This window comes from Pyxicephalus adspersus, chromosome 7, assembly GCF_032062135.1.
Source record: "Pyxicephalus adspersus chromosome 7, UCB_Pads_2.0, whole genome shotgun sequence".
In the NCBI taxonomy this organism is placed as follows: domain Eukaryota; kingdom Metazoa; phylum Chordata; class Amphibia; order Anura; family Pyxicephalidae; genus Pyxicephalus; species Pyxicephalus adspersus.
In genome coordinates, this window is record NC_092864.1 from 79,119,058 (window position 1) to 79,141,364 (window position 22,307).

The window sequence follows — 22,307 nt, forward strand, 5'->3', positions numbered from 1 at the left end:
GGACAGTTAGTGATATGTCCCAAATAAAAGAGAAATCGATGCTCTATTTAGACTTATGCAGTCTCTAACAAGGACGTGTAATTTACCATTTATGCCTGAATATAAACCAAGATACTTTTTATCTGAAAATACAGATAAAATACTTTGACTTTAGTATAAACCTAGGGCACAAATTGTGGCCATCACTGCAAACGTCCAAATAATATTAGTAATGCCAAAAAAAATTAACATTTAGTCAGTTTATTAATAACAGCCATGGTGTGCTATATTTGAAACATTTATTGAAAAGGACATTTGAAATGATTTTAGTCTGTATGTCTTTTTTCCTTTTTTACAAATTTTTAGTACTTTGGAGTTGGAAATGATGGGTCAATAGCTTTAAATGATCTTTTGTACATGTATGTTGACCAGTAGATGTCTCTGAGACCTCGTGTTAAATTATGACTGCATGTCTCTAATGGCAAGAGTTTGTAACATACTTTACATGAGGTTTCAGCCCCAACTACTGATGTGATCCGAATATAAACCAAGATTATTTTATATATTACGGTATTATATGTAGTAATTATGGTTAAGCAGTACCCAGCCTTTTTCAGTGCACAGTTTTTCTTGCAGCTCCTTCCTGTAGCTTCAAAATTGCATATCTACAATGTGAGGTCATCTAAGGCAGCGGTCGCCAACCTTTTTGGTCCCGCGGACCACTAAAATTACCGGCTCCTAACCGCGCATGCATGGGGAGTTGGTTGTCACCCCATAGTGACGTCATAACGCCATACCCCGCCCACTCTGCTCATACTTTTCTGCAGAACTTGCAAGGCTAAGCGATTACATTCCCTATTTCGCTTGTATGTAGTAAACAATCACAGGCGAAGGCCAAGTGACCCATGATCTTCTTTGTAACTTTTTAAGGTTACTATAGTTCATTTCACTTAGTTCAATTGTCAACAATATGACAAATGTATTAACTTCCCATTAGATGTTCCATGGAATTTGTCAGTTATTGTTGTTTGTATTATAAGTGTAGAAAAACATTTAGAAATCAAGAGCTCCAACTCTTTCCCTGTTACTAACAAGCTGTGTCCTTGCAGTGTCACGAGGATGCATACGTATCCCACTAGAGATCCATGAAGAGTAAAAGTAAAGTGTTCCTATGTACTGTATATATGTGATATATAGAAGTGCTGTATGTGAATGTTGTGTACATACATACAGTCATGAGAAAGTACACACACTTTCTATTTTAAGGTTCTTCATATCAGGACATAATAAAAAAATAATCCGGTCCTTTTAAAATGAGTTAAATTAACCACAGTTGGAAAGCAACACAACAAATTGCATAGTTTCGTTATTTATTTAAGAAAAATTTAAAACATTTTAACATTAAAAAATTTTGAAAAGCCATGTGTGAAAAACAAAATACAACCCATGATTTAGTAGCTTGTAGAACTACCCTGTCACAGATTTCCGCAGTCCTGTGCCTCCTTCTTGCTTACCTTCCTTGCAGCCCCCTGCTGCCAGCACCATCTCTGCCTCTGGATCCAACACTCTGTTTACTTCCTGCTCCAAGTCAGGTGATTCTGTCAGCTGCTCCCTTGCCTCAGAGAACCAGAGTATTCCGCAGACGCGCTCCCTGTGCTGGCCAACATGTAAATACCACCTGAGACCATCCAAGCAACAGCACTCCCTCTACTGGTGGGATTGATGTCTGCAGCTCACTTGATCCACGGCCATCTCCTCTTCTTAAGGAGGTGACCTGGCAACAGGAAGTTCCTTTGCCTCTGCTTCCAGGTTACTGTTGTTTATCACTATTGTTCCTGATTCTCTGTGTACCGACCCGGCTCATCCTGACTACTCCCGCTTGCTGCCCGTCCTGACCTCTTGTCCATTTCCTGACCATCCTTGCTCCTGATCTTTTGGCTTGTCTGACTACCCTACTGGATTTCCCTTTTGTACTACGCTTCAGTCCCTGCTTGTTGGCAGTCACCAGCCTTGGCGGGCACGGGGGCCACCACCTGGCAGTAGCTTGCGGCATGACATCCTCACCTCTGGAGGCTCTGGAGTAGACCAAGCTACTTAGACCCTGGGCCCCATGAAGGTCTCCCCCCACAGGGCGGGTGACAGAGTGGGTCCACCACTTGGCCTTGTGGAGCTGTGACATACCCTTAGCAGCAAAAACTTAAAGTATTTGTTTTCTGTATGACTTTATCAGTCTCTCATATCAGTGTGGTAGAATTATGTCCCAGGATTGCCTCAGTTCATTGAGGTTTGCAGTTATTTCTTTATGCTCAGCTATCTTAAGGTTCCGTCACAGCAATTCCATCGGGTTGAGGTCTAGGCTGGGCCATAGCAACACTTCGATTCTTTTCCTTTTCAGCCAATATGTTGTAAATTTGCTGGTTTGACCTGACATTTGAATCTAGAATACTTTATTATACAGAAGAGTTTACGGTTGACAGGAGGTACCCAGGTCATGTGATTGCGAAACAAACCCAAATCATCAGCCCTTCATCATGAGGAGTTTGTGCTGATTTGCTGTGTTTGGTTTTCACATTGGCGTGGAATTGTGGCCTTGTGTGTTATGGCCAAACTTCTCCACTTTGAGTTTATTTGTCCAAAACACATTGTTCCTGAAGTTTTGTAGCTTGTTCAGATGCAGCATTGTAAACCTAAGCCAGACTGCCATGTTGTTTTTAGATTCATACTTAAAAAACCCATATTTGTCTTTTTCTATGTGTACTGTCATGAACTATGACATTTAACCTGTTACCTGAGGCTGAGTAACTGTTGACGTTATGACTTTATGACTTTAGGGTGTATTTTTTTCTGAGAAGTTCTATCCTGGATAGATGGGCAGCCGGCTTGAATGTTCTTCACTTGTGAATAATCTTTCTCATTGTAGATTGTTTGGAAATGGCCTTATAACCCAGATCGATAGGCAGCAACAATGGCTTCTCTAGAAACAATCAATGAGTATTTCATTTCTCCATGCATTATATTAGCACACATCTGATTGCTGAAGACCAGCAAACTGTCAAAACATCTGATCAATAATCTACTGCATGTGATTAGCAACACCTGGCTGCTGCCTAACCTCCTAATTTCAATGGAAGTAGTAAAGGTGTACCGAATATTGTGTTTTTGTTAAATAGCTACAGGATGTCTATAATCTACAAGCAGACCTGGATGTACTGTGTGATTGGGCAGCCAAGTGGCAAATGACATTTAATATAGATAAATGTAAAGTTATGCACTTGGGGGTAACAACATGCATGCTTCATACTGTGTAGGGGAATACATTTGGGGGAGTCAGAAATGGAGACGGATCTGGGGCTTCTGGTAGATCATAGACTTAATAACAGCATGCAATGCCAAGCTGCAATATATAAAGCTAGTAAAGTACTTTCTTGTAATAAAAGAGGAATAGACTGCAGAGATGGAGACATAATCCTGTACAAAGCATTGGTCACACCACATCTGGAATATGCAGTCCAGTTTTGGGCACCAGTTCACAAAAAGGACATTGTGGGATTGGAGAGAGTGCAGAGAAGGACAACTAAACTAATAAAAGGAATGGAGGAGCTCCGCTATGAGGAGAGATTAGCTGAACTGAATCTATTCTCCCTTGGGAAGAGATGTATAAGAGGGGATATGAGCACTGTGTATAAATATATAAACGCTCCATACAGAGAACTCTCTTCCCCATTGTTCACTTTGAGATCATTACAAAGCACAAGGGGGCGCTCTTTGCATCTGGAGGAAAAGAAGTTTAAGCTCCGGATAAGGAAGGGATTCTTCACTGTAAGGTCTGTGAAAATTTGGAATCGGCTCCCTCAGGAAGTAGTTTCAGCAACTAATATAGATTGCTTTAAGATAAAGCTGGATGATTTCTAGAAGCACAGAATATAACTGGGGATTAAGGATTTAAAGTAAAAATAACAGAGACTGCTGATCCAGGGAATATCCGATTGCCTCATGGAATAAGGAATCAATTTTTTCCCATGTTGAAGCAAATTGTACCCGGGGTTTCTTTGCCTTCCTCTGAACTTGTTGTTCCTCTGAGGTTGTATTTACCTAATTTTATTCATTTTATTATTTGATATAGTGTCCGCATACACAAAAACTTGGAGGGTGTACTTTCTTCATCGCAAGACTGTACATACATGTTGTATTTAATTTTAAATGTATTTTTAAATTAGGATATTTTATAATATTTTAAGTTGTCACAAAATGCACTTTACTTTAACCAAGGACCTGACAGAATCTGAGCTATAAAGTCAGATTATAACTGGTATTCTTTTATTGGGGCCATAGACTTTCCAGCTCCTTGAATCAATTAAAGGCAGAAGCTCCAAATCAAGACCTTCTAAAGCTGTACACAAACTTGTGGCCCCTATTTTACCTGTATTTGTTTTCAGACTTTGTGTGTACTGCTGTAATAGGATGATAACAGTAAAAGGGTTAATACAGACAAATAAAGGGGTGATAAAAAGGACCTGGGGAAGTTGTCTTGGTATGTGACTTGCATTTATGTGTTACATAAAAAAGTTGTATAACATGTCTCTGAAACATGTTTTCATTATTTTTTCCTTTGAGCAACATTTTTTATTTACATTGATTTACATTACATTTCAGCTAATACATTTTACATTTGACACTATTCTAAAGACCTAACAGGTGGCCCTGGTAAATATAGCATTGATAGTGTCCTGTCGTATCTGTTTGATTTTACCAGAAATCATGTGAGCTGACATTTTCCTCTATGTGCCCGTGCTACAATTAAATGTTACGCATTTTTCCAGCTCTATGGACATACTGATAAAGAATATCGCCGGCACACCTGGTTCATTGGGCTGCTTTGCCCAACACAGACCCAGCTCAAAGATTAGGAAATGACCTTGGTTCCTATGGTTTCAGAACTAAAACATTACATAAAAGTAACATAAAGTAAAAACATACAGCAGTGCATGTGAGAAGCAATGAGCAGCACAACCAGAATGTCTGTAATAATGTATGCTTGAATGGCATTCCAGGGGCCACAGCAGGAGCAGTGCTCAGATCTATGGTTACCCCTATTTTTCATGTACTTTTGGATAAATTACAAACTACATAGATGTAGATTGACTGCATACACAGAATTTAAGGGTCTCCCAGGGCTCAGGCGCTTTATCCTAATGAAATGACTTATGTCAAGTTCATTGCTTCATTGGTAAAGAAGAATAACGTAAAAAGTGTAGCAAAAAGGGCAATTGTACCTAGATTTGTTCCTAAATTCATTAGAAGATAAAGCATTTCCTATTGTGACAGCTAGCGACTAGGTGGCAGAACAAGTCATTGTTTTAGTAGGCGCTGAAACAAAAAGTGTAGAGGGATTTGAACCAACTTTCAGACAAATTGACATGGGACTAAAAATACCCCCCTAAATGAGCCGCCTAAACTAGCTAAAACTTTTGATGTCTTTATGTCTTTCCATTTTGTTCTTGGTTTGAATGTTGTTCCAGACACAAGCTGCAGTCTCCTCCACTCCAATTGGGCCTATCCTTCCCAGTGGATGGGATTCCTCCAAATCTACAGGGTGAATAATTATGTATAAGTACTGTGTTTATGAGAAATTCACATATCAGAATGCTCCAGGCTTTGCTGTTCTCTAAGAGGGTTACTTCCTGCAACTTCCCATGGGTGTATTCATCTCCTAAGCCCATATGGACTTGGCTCATGTAGGGTTTACCATTTTCCAATGTTACGCGTACCTCCTATAGCAATTACTTTCTAGGCCTATGCTGTTTTTTTTTTCTTTGGAGTGGGGGAGGCAGATTGAGTCCTGAACATCTATCAGGACTTAAAAGGTCTATAAATGTACCCTGGCAGTCTAATATTGTCAACATGGCCCCTGTACATCTTTATTTGTTTGAAGGACTGAAATACAAGTGAGCACCTTGCCACTGGTTCCCCCACCTCTCCTCTTCAAAGAACAGAACAACACTATGGTTCACACTCACTATGGATCACACTCACTATGGTTCACACTCACTATGGATCACACTCACTATGTGTCACACTCACTATGGTTCACACTCACTATGGTTCACACTCACTATGTGTCACCCTCACTATGGTTCACACTCACTATGTGTCACACTCACTATGGTTCACTCTCACTATGTGTCACACTCACTATGGTTCACACTCACTATGTGTCACACTCACTATGGTTCACCTCACTATGTGTCACACTCACTATGGTTCACTCTCACTATGTGTCACACTCACTATGGTTCACACTCACTATGTGTCACACTCACTATGGTTCACACTCACTATGGTTCACACTCACTATGTGTCACACTCAGTATGTGTCACACTCACCTGTCGCTTTTTGGGGAAGACCTGATCATGGCAATGGACAAGATGGGAACACTTGACTTGTATACCGGAATGTTGAATGGTATTATTTGATTGATTCAATTAAAATTAAAATAAAATGTTGTCATTCATATAAAGTCCACCTAACTCCAGTTTTGAGGAGTATAGAAAGTTACTTTCAGTTGTTAATTTCTGTCTGTGATACATAAGGGAACTTTTCCTGTCCTTGTGGCATTGAACCCTTATAATAAATGCTTGAAGTGGTCTCACTTGGACAGAAAGGCACAGGTAGAAAGAAAAATATTTAAAATTGTAAGAAAAAACCTTTCGTTTAGGCCAAAACTTTCTTCTTGATTGAAAAGTTTTTTATGCATCTAATGAAGCAGACTAGGGTCCACAAAATGCATTATGCATTTAACTAAAAGGTCTTAATGGTTGACTCAATATTTGTATCACTGGGACTCACTAATAGATACCCCAAGTGGATGATTATTCTGGTTTTGTTATAACATGCAGTGTGAGATGTACATTTATAAGATGTCTGTACATCAGAATATTCTGTGTTTAATTTTAGAGGTTTTTTTAAATAAAAATATTGTTGATTTATGTTTTTGAAAAAAGTGTTTTGTGAATATCACCATGGGTGTTTAACTACTTTACATTACAAAAGAAGTTTCCCCACTAAAATAAGGGTTTGAGTTGCATTTATTATATTGGTTCATTCAACGAGGGATTTAAGTAGTTCTGTTTAAACACCAACTTTAAATGCATATTTTGTAAAATGTCTGAAATGCACTCCTTTAGGTTTCCATTGAGACCAGACTATCTGAATTCAGGGTGTAGGGAGAGTCCACAGCTGTGTGTAAATTCAAGGTGGTAACTTAAAACGTACAGTGGGCTACCTCATCCCCAAAAACAGAGAGGAAGGTGATATAATTAGCAGATAGTAAATCTAGTGTACTTTTATTTATGAATGAATACCTTAATCAATGTCAGCATTTTGTTGCTGCTGTTGTGTTCATGTTCATAGTTATCCTAAAATAAGCTCATATTTTAATAAGCCTCATTTAGACATGCAATGGATTGTAAAAATAAATCTTTGGTCATTTGTCATAATTTAAATAGCATGCTGTGTGGACCACAGGGTATTGTGTCACCTGTGAAACTTTATTTTAATTGAATTATTTTTGTTTCTATTCCACTGTTTATATTCTGTGTGATAAAAGTAAATACGTGTTTTATTCTAATTATTACAATCTATTATATTCTAACAGTTCCTGAAGGAAGGTATTCTTCTATCCATGAGAAGCCTGCACCCCTTTAGCTAGTAGCAGAGAAAGTTCTGGTGAGTAATTGCAGTGTAAGTGTCTGTAAAAACATAGAATGATCGGTGGGCAAGTCGCACGAAGTTTATGTTAGAAAGCTGTGCTACCTCTAAATAGACCATTAAGTGCAAGAAAACATTTTCTGATACTATTTTTCTATGATGATAATTGTGTAGAGTAATTATCACTTTCCCAGCTTGTGTTGATGTTTAGAATCCTTAAGGAAGGGAAAACTTTGGAACTTCAGAAATTTAGGAGTTTTGCCTAAAAAATAGCCTTTTATATAAATGTTGTATCGAAGCAAACCTTTGTTTTACTGTCCTGAACAAGGAACAAATATGACAATTTCTTACCATTCCCAGAAAGTGGCCCCTATGGGTTTCCTTTAATGGGTGTTGTGTATTATTATTGGGTGGTTTGTTTATTATAAAGCAGTTTTTTGGTTCCATTTGGTTCCCCTGTCTTAACCTCAATATTCATTTTAAAAGAGATAACACCACCTGATTTCCTAATATACTTTAAATCTGTTTAGAATTTTGTAGATGTTCATTGTGTTACCTTGTTTTTTTTTTTTGCACTCTTTGCAATAGTATTTGCATTCTGATCTTTCCCCAATCACTGCATACAATTCAGTGTTCTGTTAAACCTTTTGACACTGTTTCTAGCAATCGCACCCAAGCCCACCACCCAGTAATAAAGCATTTTTCCATGAGTCGGCCAAATTCCAGCACCGCCACATGACCTTTTGTTCTGGCACTTCAGCTAAGCATCAGAATTCACAATATAATCATTTGCACTGGTTCAGGCGTTTATGGGTCAGTTTTGTTGAAGAATCTATTTAGCAGATTACAGACACTTGAATATGCAAGTCATTTCACAACATAAGCTGGATAGCTGACAATTGTGCATTTCAGGCCTGTGGGAAATAGCTGTATCACAATACAAGTAAGATATTTCTTGACTAAATGATGTTTTAATGAATACTTTGCTAAATGCAATTTAATAACATTTATTTTACTGTACACAGATTCAACATTCTTTGCAATCAAATAGTTAGGATTTAATCATTGATTTTAGAAGCAAATTATTCCAGCATCCTGTAGCTTTATATCATTATATTGTTTTGTTGTATATTCTGAATGCTAGCAAGATTTCAGACAGACATAAATTTATAGTTTTACATGGCAATACTGTGTTTTTTTTTGTTATTTGTTTAAATTTTTGGAAATAAGACAAACAATATACAAAAACAGAAAGTGGTAATTGCATATTTCTTATGGGTATATAAATAGTGTACTACCGGGGAGGGCCGGGGGGTTATGAAAGAGGAAGGCCAGAGTGTGGGGGGAGGGGTCATGCTATATCAACCCACACTGTCCCAACAAATGAAAGAGTTACAGTCAGGACCACTCACAGGGTCTGATGCTTACATTTTTCGGGGTTAGATGGCGTCTGTATTTTGCTGATTCCTGGAATTGCTTCCAGTAAAACAGTAAAAGTTTTGTGGAAACTCTCCCCGCTGCCATGCAGTGATGAAAGCTACATCCTCCATTATTATTATCTTATTAACCTTTTCAAAGCAAGAGACCCATGGAGGCAGGAACCAACATAACAGAGGTACACAGGCTCTGGCTGCATTAACAATGTGCCTAATCTCCGATTTGGGGTACACTTTCAGGGGTCTATCACTGTAACGGAGAAGAAAGAACACTGGGTCATCTGGAACTGGTACATCAATAATGGTCTGCATGAGCTCTTTACCCTTATCCTAGAATGGTCTCAGTCTTGGGCAGGACCAGGAAAAATGAAGCAGCAAACTTCTATCAGTGTCACATCTCCAGCATTTCTCCGACATCCCCCAGATCAGTGGTCGCCAACCGGTTGTCCGCGAGAAGATTTTGGGGGTCCGCTGCAATGGTTAGTGCACCCCCGAGCAGGGTCAGGAGAAGAACCCTGCCAGAGGGACACACTGGCCAGAGCCACAGACCACGTCCCCCGTGCACATTCCTGACTCAGGGAAGTGGGCGGGCTGTGTTTCACAACACAACCCGCCAACTCTCCTATCACAGGCTCAGATCTGCTATGGCAGAGTGGGCGGGGTTATGGTGTTATGACATCACTATGGAGAGGTTCCTCCCCTTTAATTGACAACCGGCTCCCCCTACATGCGTGGTCAGGAGCCGGTAATTTAATGATCCACGGGACCAAAAAGGTTGGCGACCGCTGCCCCAGATTATTTGATGAAGCCAAAGAGGTGGCCTGTACCAGCACGTCATTAATGTACAGCCCAGTTTCTGATATTAGCTACAGATTGATGATTTCTGGGTTTTGGTAATAATTTGATTCTTTGGGGGGTCAGAGAGGGTAATACTTAGTTCCTCCTCCAATGTCCTCAAACATGCAGATGTAAAGCCCCAAGGTGGGGTGTTTAGGAGGGGGTGGCATGCTTTTCCTTATTCAATAAAAGTCTGACATTACTGTTATAATAAAGATGATAATAAGAATAGTTAGCATGAACAACATAACTGATTAGGCATTTTTTTGGGATATTGAATAAGACTTTTTAGTTTAAAGCTGCACTTGAAACAATTGAACCCCACAAAAAAATGCTTAAAAACTAACTTTTGACCAAGGTACACTAGAATTTAGTTGCTATAGGTCATTGCAAGTGATCTGTGCTCTTTTAATGAATAAAGGCATGTATTGTAGATAGTAACATGCACTTTATTGATCTAAGTATTGAACGTATATCAGGAGAGCTATTTAAAGTATAATTTTACATAAAGAAATATATTACTTTCCAAAGTTATTAATGTCTTACTGTCAGACATATATTTATAGGAATGTTTTTTAAAAGACCTTGAATGAATAAGTTATCCAATGAATGTGGACATATGTTCTTACCTCCAGGTACATTAATAGGTACATTATCTCTGTTCTAAATATTTCAGTCTTTCACATAGCACTTCCATGCAGGAGCTCGGCATTTTATTATTCAGCTTTCTTGCTTATGTAATCAGTTTTCAGGCTAATTTGTAATCTAGTTGCTTCCTGAATGCTGAATAATATTGAATCTATAAAATCCTCAATGAAGCTGTCAACCATATGAGGCTGCCATAGGTAGATTTTCTGAGCCTGCTGTGTGCGTATAATTAATCATATCCTAATGAAAACATTGGCGGGTCAGCTAGACATTACTGTGATCAATGTCAGGCAGCAAGAAGGGCTTACAGCAATACATAACTGAAACAGTAATAAAGTCTTGTCTGGCAGGCATTGGGAATACCTGAACAACAAGCACTGTGCCTATGATTGTCACAAGGATGGAATTGTTCTTACTCCGCATGCATTCTGAACTACTGGTCATCCCTAAAATTGATGTTATGTCTATACAAACAATTCAAGTAGCCTGGACCCTGATCTATCCATGATCCTCTCACCTAGCTGAGTTACACAGTCTAAACATAGGGGTGCTCTCTGCCCACTATACGGCCCACCTTTTGTGCCTCCAAACCTGTGTTGGGGGAACACACAGCAGCAGCAGGGAAATAGGGCCTTTCCAAAATCGGGGTTTCCAAAATACTACTGTATGTTGGCTGCTCCCAGCTGCCCATCCTTAACACTGTGGCCCCAATTTATTAAAGTTCTCCAAGGCTGGAGAGAATACAATTCCAACAGTGAAGCTGGGTGATCCAGCAAACCTGGAATGGATTTCCTAAAATCAAGCTATTTGTTAGCTATTTGTTTTCAATCCTAGGCCATATCTATTCCAGGTTTGCTGGATCACCCAGCTTCACTGATGAAAGTGTATTCTCTCCAGCCTTGGAGAGCTTTAATAAATCAGGGCCAGTGTGATTGTTGTTTTAACTTCAGTTCAACCACAACTGCATTTAAAGTCTTTGTCATGCAGTTGAGGTTGTTATTTGCTGTAGTTCAATGTTTCCAGGAAGTTAATAAATATGAATTCTGAGTCATTTCAGTTCTTCGGGAGCAGCTGCAACTACTTCTAACTGATGTGAGCTGCGATTGAGTGAGGCTGTATTTAGGTCAATAGAAGCTGCTGGTCACTCAAATGTCAAACATGTTGCATTGGGCAACTGTGGCTCCAGTCCACGGCAACTACGTGCACAAAGTGGGGGAGCAGTATAGTCTGCAGGTCAACTGCAGGTCAGAAATTAGCACAGATTAGCTTAGCTAGATTCCCCTGGTTCCTTCTAGGACACTGCATTAGACAAAAGTTATAGAGTGGGACTGATTTGTCAAAGCTCTCCAAGACTGGAGAGGATACACTTTCATCAGTGAAGCCGGGTGATCCAGTAAAACTAGAATGGATCTGGTTCGGGATTGAAAAACATTTGCTAGCATATAGCCAATTACTGTGGATCACCCAGCTTCACTGATGAAAGTTTATCCTCTCTGGGCCTGGAGAGCTTTGATGAGTCTATTGTACTCCATGGACAGTGGATTCTAAGATGCTTTTATTGAATAAATGAGATGCATGCGATGCGTCATGAGAAATACGGACACACTGAAGCACACCACTTGTGTGCTAGGCTACAGGCGTGAAAGAGCTTCGAGTGGCCTAAACAGAATTGTCAGTCCACTAAGAGATACATTGTGCTTGGATTTGGTGTAAAATTTATATATTACATATCACATATATTATGTAAATAAATACGTGTTTATATAATATATACCTGTCTTTATGTGTGTATATATATATATATATATATATATATATATATATATATATATAGCGTTGCGTAATATGTTGGCGCTATATAAATCCTGTTTAATATTAATAATAATAATTATATATATATATATTTTTTTTTTTTTGGCGTGGGGCATGTTAACGCATTTTGGGTCACCTGAAACAGGTGTTCTGGCCATCTAGATTACCTATGATTTAATTCTCATATATTTAAAACAAAGAATAGAAACACCTTACAAATGCCTATCATAGCCAAGTTACCAACTAGAGAAACATGATTGTAAAAGTCTGCCCCACACCCCTGTCCACCGCCCCCCAGTTCTGAGAGATTGGGGAAATAATTACTTGATAGAAAGATAGGTAATATACCGAGATACGGTTATGTGCATAGCAGGTGGTTGTTTACTTTTATACTGTTAATAGAATCTGAATTGATGTCTCAGACATTTTGTACTGTTGTGTACGTCCTGTCAAAATGTCTTTCCGTACCTGATGTTAAAAAGTTGCAAGCCCAAAAGAGGGCAACGTCTGTTTGGTCATGTCACTTTATTATGTGAAAAAATATAAAAAAGATGGAAATACAAAAAAAGATAGAAAAAATCTCATTAGCAATAAATGTACATTTCTTTCTGTTTATATAATGTTTCTTTATGATCTCACATCACAACTCTAACACTGCTGCTTGTGAAAGAAACGATATATTGGGTTATGAAGATCTTTAGCCAGGGTGTTGCTGTACCACTTCCTATTATTACAGCTTAGAGGCGTTATGTTGTACCTTGATAAGCAAATGAGTGAATATTAGTATAATATGTACAAAACAACACACATCTCATAATTTCAAGATGCAAAGTGCACCTAACACTGGCTGTTTAGAAATCCATGCCAGGCAAGCCGTGATCACTGCATTGTGTTGGGAAATCCCCGAAGAATTTATCAGCTGCTGCAGCATAGGGGTCATGGTGCATTTATTTGGCATCATTCCTCCAACTCATACCCAAGTATACACAAAAAGCTTGTGTAAAAGCATTTGGTTCAGTTCAGCTCTTCAATTTGGTGGCCATTTAAACGTAGTGATGAACAAATCTGCCTGGGTTCAGTATGAAAACAATTTATTTATTATTCTATTCTGGAGGGGGGTAGGGGTAAATTTTGCTATTCAACATTGGCAATTTTTATGGCTAATAAGCTATTGTCAATGACATGGAACACCAGACAGTGACTTAGGTTGACTTATGGACAAGCAAACTAATATATATGTTAACACTGCCAAACCTATTTCCTTGTTTGCTATGGATAATTATAGTGCTGGTACGCTCAGGTTTTTCTCAGATTTGATCCTCAATCTCTCTCTGACTTTCTCTCTAGCACCAACATTTGTGAAATGCCACAATCTCCGTGATTACTAGAAGCCCTGGTATTTGAGCACTGGGGAGGAAGGCTCATTTACAAATATAGGTGAGCAAAATAACGTGTATATGGAGCAAAATGCTATAATACACTTGTCTTGAATTGCAATCAAAAGCACTAATATAGCACACTACAGAACACTACAATACAATGCTGTGTGCACATGCAGCCTAATAAATATGTGGTTATTCATGAAATGTTGACAATTCTGAATCAACCCTCTGCACATTACTCTACACCCTTTTTGAGAGCTGTAATAAATCAGGCCCATAGTGCTAATATAGGGTAGAGTTGGAATTTATCTGGTTCAGGATTAAAAATATTTGCTAACCGTAGCAAAGTACTTTTAAGAAATCCATTCCAGGTGTGCTGGATCACTCAAGGAAAGGAAAGCTGCGGACTCATTATTAAAGCGGACCCGAACCCTGGGTATACTCACCAATCTATTATGGGCACTGCCATCTTCTCCTTGTATTACTTCCACATCCAAATCTTTGGCCCTCTTGTTTGGCAGGAGTTCGGGAATTCATTCAGTTGTGGCTCTCACAGGGGAAGCAGGGATTCTCAGATATCCATGTATCCATTTGAACATAAGTGCAAAATAGTGCAAAGATATGATGAGTTCCTTAATTTCAGCTAGTATCCAAATTTAGGAACACTTACCAAGCTAGGTAAACATGCTGGCTATAAATGTTTTACATCAGTGGAGTCATTACTAGCACGGCAGCCATGGAAGATCGCCACAAACTACATGGAAACATAAACTCTTCTAGAGTAAGTTACTTCTATCGGTTGTAAGCAGCAGTGGCATTGTTTGCCAGGTTCATTTATAAATCCATTGTAACAAAATTTTGTTTTTTGTTCAGTGTCAGAATTATTTTTGCATTTTACACACATATTAAAATGCTATTTTTTGGGCCTGAGGATTTACATATGAAAACATTCTGAAAACAAAGATGTTTGTTGTAAATGAATAGTGTCAGTAGCATCTGCAGTTGCAATGTTTTATGTCACGCAATATTTATGGTAAAATATAAAAGATGATATTGTCTCAACTAAGAACAAAAAATAATATAATGTCAAGCCTTCAAATTGCATTGTCGTGAGAAATAGCAACAGACTCTGATATCTTATATTGTCCATTGGCAGCACATTAAACTTGTCGCAGATCATCGGTATAGAGGTAACCTTAAATAATGGCCCTTAAAATAATTACCAATGATTTTAGCATACCTGGCAATACCTAACTTGTATCATGCATTGGCATTTACGTGGGTTGTAGGTGCACCTATTCTTGCATATGTGTAGATGTGCGGGTAGGGGCTTTATTTAGCAATTTATGGGGGCCCATGCCCTAGGTGCTACCAGCAAGATATACATTGCTGGCTGCATAAAAGTCAAACTCTATTAACCATTAGCTAACCCTGAATTATTCATTTTCTTCTTCCTCTCCTCCTGTCTTCAGCAATATATTTTTTATTTTCTTGGTTTATTTGCTATAGTAGCTTCACCATGCTTTGCATAGAAACTTTTTTTTTGTGTCTTAATATAAAAAGCAAGATAACCTAGTTGCCAAACTGAATTATAATGTGGCTGCCATAAAGTGCACTAAATATGCAAACAAACCATCCCTGACCTGTAGAGTTGGGTTCAATACATTTCTAATTGCTTAGAAACACCTGCTGATTGTTTGCATTATTATTAATATACAGTATTTATATAGCACCAACATATTACACAGCGCTGTACTGAGTCCATAGTCATGTCATTAGCTGCCCCTGAAAGGAGCTCACAAGCTAATGTCCCTACCATAGTCATATATTTTTATAACAATCTACGGTCAATTTTTGGGGAAGTCAATTAACCTACCTCTATATATTTGGATTGTGGAAGGAAACTGTAGTACCCGGAGGAAACACACACAAACACGGGAAGAACCTGCAAACTCCATGTTTTGCATTCTTTTATAGCGAGCAGGCAGGATTTATATTTTAGAAGGGACAGGCAATGTATGCACAGCTCAGTCCAGGATACCAGGATATGCCAGGTATCCCAGCATCCCCTGGGGCTGCCAGATTTAAATGAACTGCCACTCACATGTGGGAGTTACGTCATCTCGGCTTGGCCAATTAAGATGGCCGAAAATCCAACTTCTGGAAGAGGAGCAGAAGAAGAGAGGACATCGCCTGTTCTTTCTGCTATATAGGACCTAAAAAGTTGCAGTTCATTCTGTCCATTTAGTTTGAAGCAGTGGCAGATTTCCAAGATCTATTCTCTGGAATAGTCACAATGCCTGTTTTGTGAACAACCACTGTATTTTCCTATGGTGGAGGAAGCACCATGGTTGAAAAAAGATGTAAGTCCATCAAGTTCAACCATTGGGAAATAAACATATCCCAGATAAAAAACCCTTTAAGACATAGTTGGTCCAGAGGAAGGCAAAAAAACCCTGGGTACAATTTTCTTCAACAGGAAAAACTTCTTCCTGATTCCATGAGGCATAAGGATGTTCCCTGGATCAACAGTCTCTGTAATCTTTACTTTAAAGTCTTAATAACCAATTATTTTCTGTGCTTCTAGAAAAGCATTTCTGAAACTAATTCCTGAGGGAGCCGATTCCACATTTTCACAGCCCTTACAGTGAAGAATCCCTTCCTTATCCGGAGATTAAACTTCTTTTCCTCCAGATGCAAAGAGCGCCCCCTTGTGCTTTGTAATGATCTCAAAGTAAATTTTTGGGAAGAGAGTTTTCTATATGGACCATTTATATATTTATACAAGGTGATCATATCCACCCTTATACGTCTCTTCTCAAGGGGGAATAGATTCAGTTCAGCTAATCTCTCCTCTCCATAGCTGAGCTCCTCCATTCCTTTTATTAGTTTAGTTGTCCTTCTCTGCACTCTCTCCAATCCCACAATGTCCTTTTTGTAAACTGGTGCCAAAAACTGGACTGCATATTCCAGATGTGGTGTGACCAATGCTTTGTACAGGATTATGTCTCCATCTCTGCAGTCTATTCTCTTTTATTACAAGAAAGTACTTTACTAGCTTTATATATTGCAGCTTGGCATTGCATGCTGTTATTAAGTCTATGATCTACCAGAACCCCCAGATCCATCTCCATTTCTGACTCCCCCAAATGTATTCCCCCTAGACAGTATGAAGCATGCATGTTGTTAGTGACCAAGCTTCTTTTTTTTATTGCTAAATGTCACAAAGTGGCTGGATATTCACAGGGTAACTTTTGCTTTTATTTATTAGTATAGAGTACACTGTAGGGTTGTGTGTCATTGTAAATGTAATGTAAAAAGATCTAATTCAGTGGTTGTCTAAGGTAAGGTTACACATTATATAATAATTATATATAAGTGTTTACTGCCTGCATCTTTGTTATCCTGTGGCTGTACTTGTAAACCAATAAAGAACAGGCAAAATGTATCAACTATTTATTAAAATCACTTGACTAAATTGTGTGATGTACACTTGTTATGAGAGTAGTATGCAGAGCTGCCATTTACTGATGTGCTCCTAAAAAAGGAATTTTAGTTGTGTCTCGTGCCAGTAATTCACAGTAGAAGCATGCAAAGGCAGGGAAAATATTAAATTCCTTATTTGTATATTTGTTAAATGCCAGAGATAAAATATTCTAGCCAAAGCATTAGCATGACAGACAAGAAGCTAGCAGAAATGGCTGCATACATATTTCTTTCATGACAAATATCCATCAAGCCAGGTGCACGTGTCTCACCCCTGCATTAATCATTTATGAAAACAATGTTCTTTTACTATTTTAATACTGAGAATACCAGTATATTTCCTGATGCCATGTTAGGTAATAATATGCCCTATATCTGCTTTTGAAATCTGTTTTTCAGACTTACACGTGCCCCAGACCCTTCTATAACTAGATAGATAGATGCCATTAATAAAGACAAGTACTTAAATCACTTTTTACCCATGTAAACCCAAGTCATATGACTTTCCAGTCCCAAGTCTGTACTCTTCTTCTGTGTGCAGGACTTGGACTCCTTCTTTTCGTATTTGCTGTCCAGTGATGAGTCCTCAGTGGTGGTGACAGTAAAAGGGTACGGCCAGGTACTGACTGGCATGGGCACATCTGCAGTGCTCAATTACAGCTCCATTGCATTATGAAATTGCACCCATAAAGAACAAATACGGCAGACATCATTACATTTATCACTTTTCCAGAAGGTAGGTAAACATGAAAGTCACAATGAGTAAGAAGGTAAGATGTAGTTTTAATTTTGCCTGGAAATGGACTTTTCTATTTTCTATTCTTATGCTTAGGCTTATTCATCTAAACAGTGTGAATAACACTGGGGAACAATTTTGAACACATTTTTTGTTGACTTCAATTTTTAAGCTTATTTACACTAAAATATGTATGCAAATTGTGAAAGTGCAGTTAGTTTGAAATTGAAGAGGACACTCTTCGTAAGGGATTTGATCAGCATGAGTTGAGTGATTTGGGACTATCGAAGAAGGCTTCAGAACTCCTAGCATCAAGACTGTGTGAGAAAAACTTACTTGTAAAAGGTATCATACTTTCGAGCCAGAGAAATTGCATTTTTGCAGTACTTTATAACTGACAGTGGTTTTGTGTATTATGATAACATTCCTGGTTTAATGGAGTAATTGGGAATTCCAACCTATAACTCAACTGAATGGCGACCATTCATCGATAATTCAAAGCGGAGCTTAAAGTGTGTCCTCCTTCACAATGGCAATATATTTGGGTCAGTCCCAATTGGCCATTCAGTTTCTCTTTGTGAAGAATATGCAGACATAAAGAGAGTCATTGAGTTGTTGCAATATCACCAACACCATTGGGTCATCTGTGTGGACCTGAAAATGTTATGCTTCCTTCTTGGTCAGCAATGCGGATACACCAAATATCCCTGTTATCTGTGCATGTGGGACAGCAGAGCTCTTGAGAGGCATTGGGTGGAAAGGAATTGGCCTCCAAGATCTGCCCTAAAACCAGGAGATCCAAACATTCTACATGAGCCACTTGTTGATAAAAAGAATATTATATTACCGCCTCTGCACATGAAACTGGGTCTGGGGAAGCAGTTTGTTAAAGCTTTGCCAACTGAAGGAGAATGTTCCAAGTTCCTCACTTTGGCATTTCCTAATAAAGGCCAGCGCTGCGTAATATGTTGGCGCTATATAAATCCTGTTTAATAATAATAATAATAATAATAAAAGGCCGGTGTGTTTGATGGTCCACAGATTCGGCAGCTCATCAAAGATGAACATTTCATCAGGACAATGTCAGAAGTGGAAAAGAATGCTTGCTTATCATTCAAAGCCATTGTCAAGGACTTTCTTGGAAACACACAAGCAAATAATTACACAGAAATTGTCCAGAAACTCTTGGAGAGATACAAAATGCTTGGTTGCAATATGAGCATCAAGGTGCATTTTCTGCATAGCCATCTTCCTAACTTCCCGGAAAACCTTGGTGCAGTCAGTGATGCGCAAGGTGAATGATTCCCCCAGATGTGAAGGTGATGGAAGGACGGTATCAGAGTAGAGGGGATGTACATATGATGGCTGACTATTGTTGGAGCATCCGGTGGTATGGTCCTAACACTGAACACTCCTGGAAAAGCTATAAGCATAAATGTCTACCTTAGCTGCTTACCTGAATAAGAAAAGAAATTTAAATGAACAGCACATTCAAGTTATTATTTCATTATTTTTTCATTGTATGTAAAACTTGTATGTTTTTGACAAAAATGGGAGGTACTCTGTATCGTAAAAACTGATAGCAAAAAACTGGGGTCATTTCTGGATTCACCACCCAAAAATTAGTAAAAAACAAGTGTAAGATCTAACTCAACAAAAAATGCATTCCAGAGTGTAATTAAAGAATAAAAAGTTATATTGTACCAAATAATTTGCAGCATTAGCATCAGTGGAACTAAGTATGCAGGTTTACCAATATGCCTTGTCTATCCTCAGTCTGTTTTTTTCTTTAGAAGGTCACACTATCTCTGCGTGCCTTTATGTTTTTTTTTGTATGTAAAGATCAGATAGGAAAAAATGGGTTTTGCTACTACATGTAACAAATACATACATGCTGGCCCTCTGCATTCTTTTTTCTGTGCTTTAAATCTGTTTGCATATGCAAAAAATAAATATATAATATATGTATATATTTATACAGGTTGACAATCGAAAATTCGATAATCGGGATCCTTCAGTTTCCCTGCATGAATTTCGGATCGCATTTACAATACAGGGACTGCAGTACACTGTTTGGCCACTAATGTTTTCATGGTCATGTTCTGCAGAAACAGCTTTTTCTCAAACACACATTGAGACGTCCCTGCTCCCTGGAACTGTGCCAGATGTCCGTGGTGCTGCAGGAGGAAGACTGGTCTGTGTGTGGAAGTAAGTAAAAAAAAAATCCGGAATTTTCAAAAATCCGACACTTCTTAGGTCCAGGGGTTGCCGGATTTTTGAATGTCGTCCCTTATATATAAGGTGTACTAGGCTATAACTTTATGCCTAAATAGAGCCAACACATTTGTAATGGAGAAGACATACTGGCTTAGCAAATATTAAATTGAAACTGAAGGATTCCATGATTCACTAGTTTATTAATAATAAAGCATAGACTGGATGAAGGATAGACCCTCTTTCAGGCTTTTATGGGTCTCTCTGTCTCCATTATAGAGATTTCTTTTTTGTCCTGTGACCATTGCCTCTAAGATGAAAAATTTGAGGAATTCTTACTTGAGCAAGAAATGAGGGTAAAGCATCCAATGGGAACAAATGTTGTAATGATTAGAGATGAATCTCCTCACTTTGGGGTGATTTTCTCTCACGTCTCTGGGATAGGAATTCAGAAGAATACTTCTTGGACAGCAAGAAAAATAAACCCTAAGGGGTACTAAATATTCCTAGTCTAAAGAATAAAATATTTCCTTTTTATGAAAAATCATTGGCTTTAGAGGTTTTATATGGTTTACCTTGGGGGCTCATGCTGTTGTACTATTGCCTTCATCCATGTCCACTTAAAATACAATTATTAGACTTGGGTTGTGTTTATTAGTGACTTGGGCCACATTGATCCCAGATCCCAGTGTCTTAAATAGTAAGAGTTGCCCTTTAGTTATTGCCACAAAGTAATTGTGTATTTTTATTCTTACTACAAATTGTTTCTGATCCAGTTAGCCCCATATATTAATACTTTCTGAGTGAACCCACCTCGGACAAAAATGTATTTTCTTTACAGCCCAGCAGAGTACTGTAGTTCCTGGCCATGAGAGCCTTTATACACATGTATTTACCAAGCATTTTTGTGCATTTCATTAAAAAGCTCATATATTTTGAATGGGCCACTAGGCACCTAAAAAAATATCTACAGGTTAAAATGTTCTTACCCCAGCGTGCAGATAGTTCATCCATGTTTCCTGGTGGTGCATTATAACACATGTGCTGCAGTGCAATGTGTTTTCAAAATACCTCATTGTGTTTGCTGCAACCCATGACAGTAATTTGTGATTTCATTGCATTAACACAATACACAAAATGGCAACTTTTTGTTTTTTAAACTCTAGCTGATAGAAAGCAAACAACATTGTGTGTCTCTTAAGATTTAGGGCATGTGTAGTTGGGCTCCAGACACCTGTAAAGTGCAGTATACTTTTAGTTATTTTCTAAGACACTCATTGCTCATGGAGTTCCTTCAATGTTCCTCTCAGATGCATGAACCTTCACATTGACTTGTATACTAAAAAAGAAACTCAAACACAAATAAAAGCTTATGTACAAAAGGCCTCGACCACTTTTATTCCAAACATGCAGCCATGTACACATCATGTAGCACTGCACAATATGTTGGTGCTATAAAAATACAGTTTATTATTATTATTATTATTATATAATAATATTATCATGAAGTGCTTTTACATTTCTCTACCATGCCACCAATCATTATTACTTGCACACATTTATGTCGCCTGATTCTGTCCATCCCCCTCATGATTGCAATGGTGCACATGCATAATTATACTAGCGGTTAGTGTTGGTTGAATAGCTCAGTGTTCGATTTAGCGGCTATTCAATTGAATAGCCTGATATTTTTCGGGTGATTGAACGCCATTAAAGTCTATGGGTGGGGGGGAATTCAGGCTATTCTTCGGGACTGTGTAGAACTGCAAGAGCAATCCCACTCCCTGATTGCTCTTGCAGCCCTAGCATAACTGTAGTATGTGTTCTTGGATAGAGATTCTCTTTCCATGAACACATACGGAACAGCGTAACATGACCGCAAGTTCCCACTCTCCCTGAGCTGTACTTATCAGCCAGGTGACCATGGGAACTAAACTCAGATGAACTCTCAATGGAGAAACTCCATTGAGAGTTCATCTGGAGTCACAGCTGTCTGGAAGCACTTGCGTGCCTCCAATCAGCTGTGACTGCAGGTTCCCACACTCCCTGGGCTGTACTTATCAACCCAG

At 38.5% G+C, this 22,307-nt stretch overlaps 1 long non-coding RNA gene across 2 annotated transcripts in view; it reads left to right on the forward strand.

Annotated features, from left to right (window-relative positions):
- Positions 1-21,043, forward strand: part of LOC140335991 (uncharacterized) — a 50,431-nt gene extending 29,388 nt beyond the window's left edge. The window contains exons 2-5 of one of the 2 annotated variants that reach the window (XR_011921794.1): positions 7,635-7,705; positions 13,768-13,857; positions 17,830-18,024; positions 20,006-21,043. This is a non-coding gene — a long non-coding RNA (uncharacterized lncRNA). Of the gene's footprint in view, positions 1-7,634; positions 7,706-13,767; positions 13,858-17,829; positions 18,025-19,065; positions 19,940-20,005 lie in introns of those variants that run through there. The other variant, XR_011921793.1, reaches the window with a different exon arrangement.
- The last annotated feature ends 1,264 nt before the right edge of the window (positions 21,044-22,307 follow it).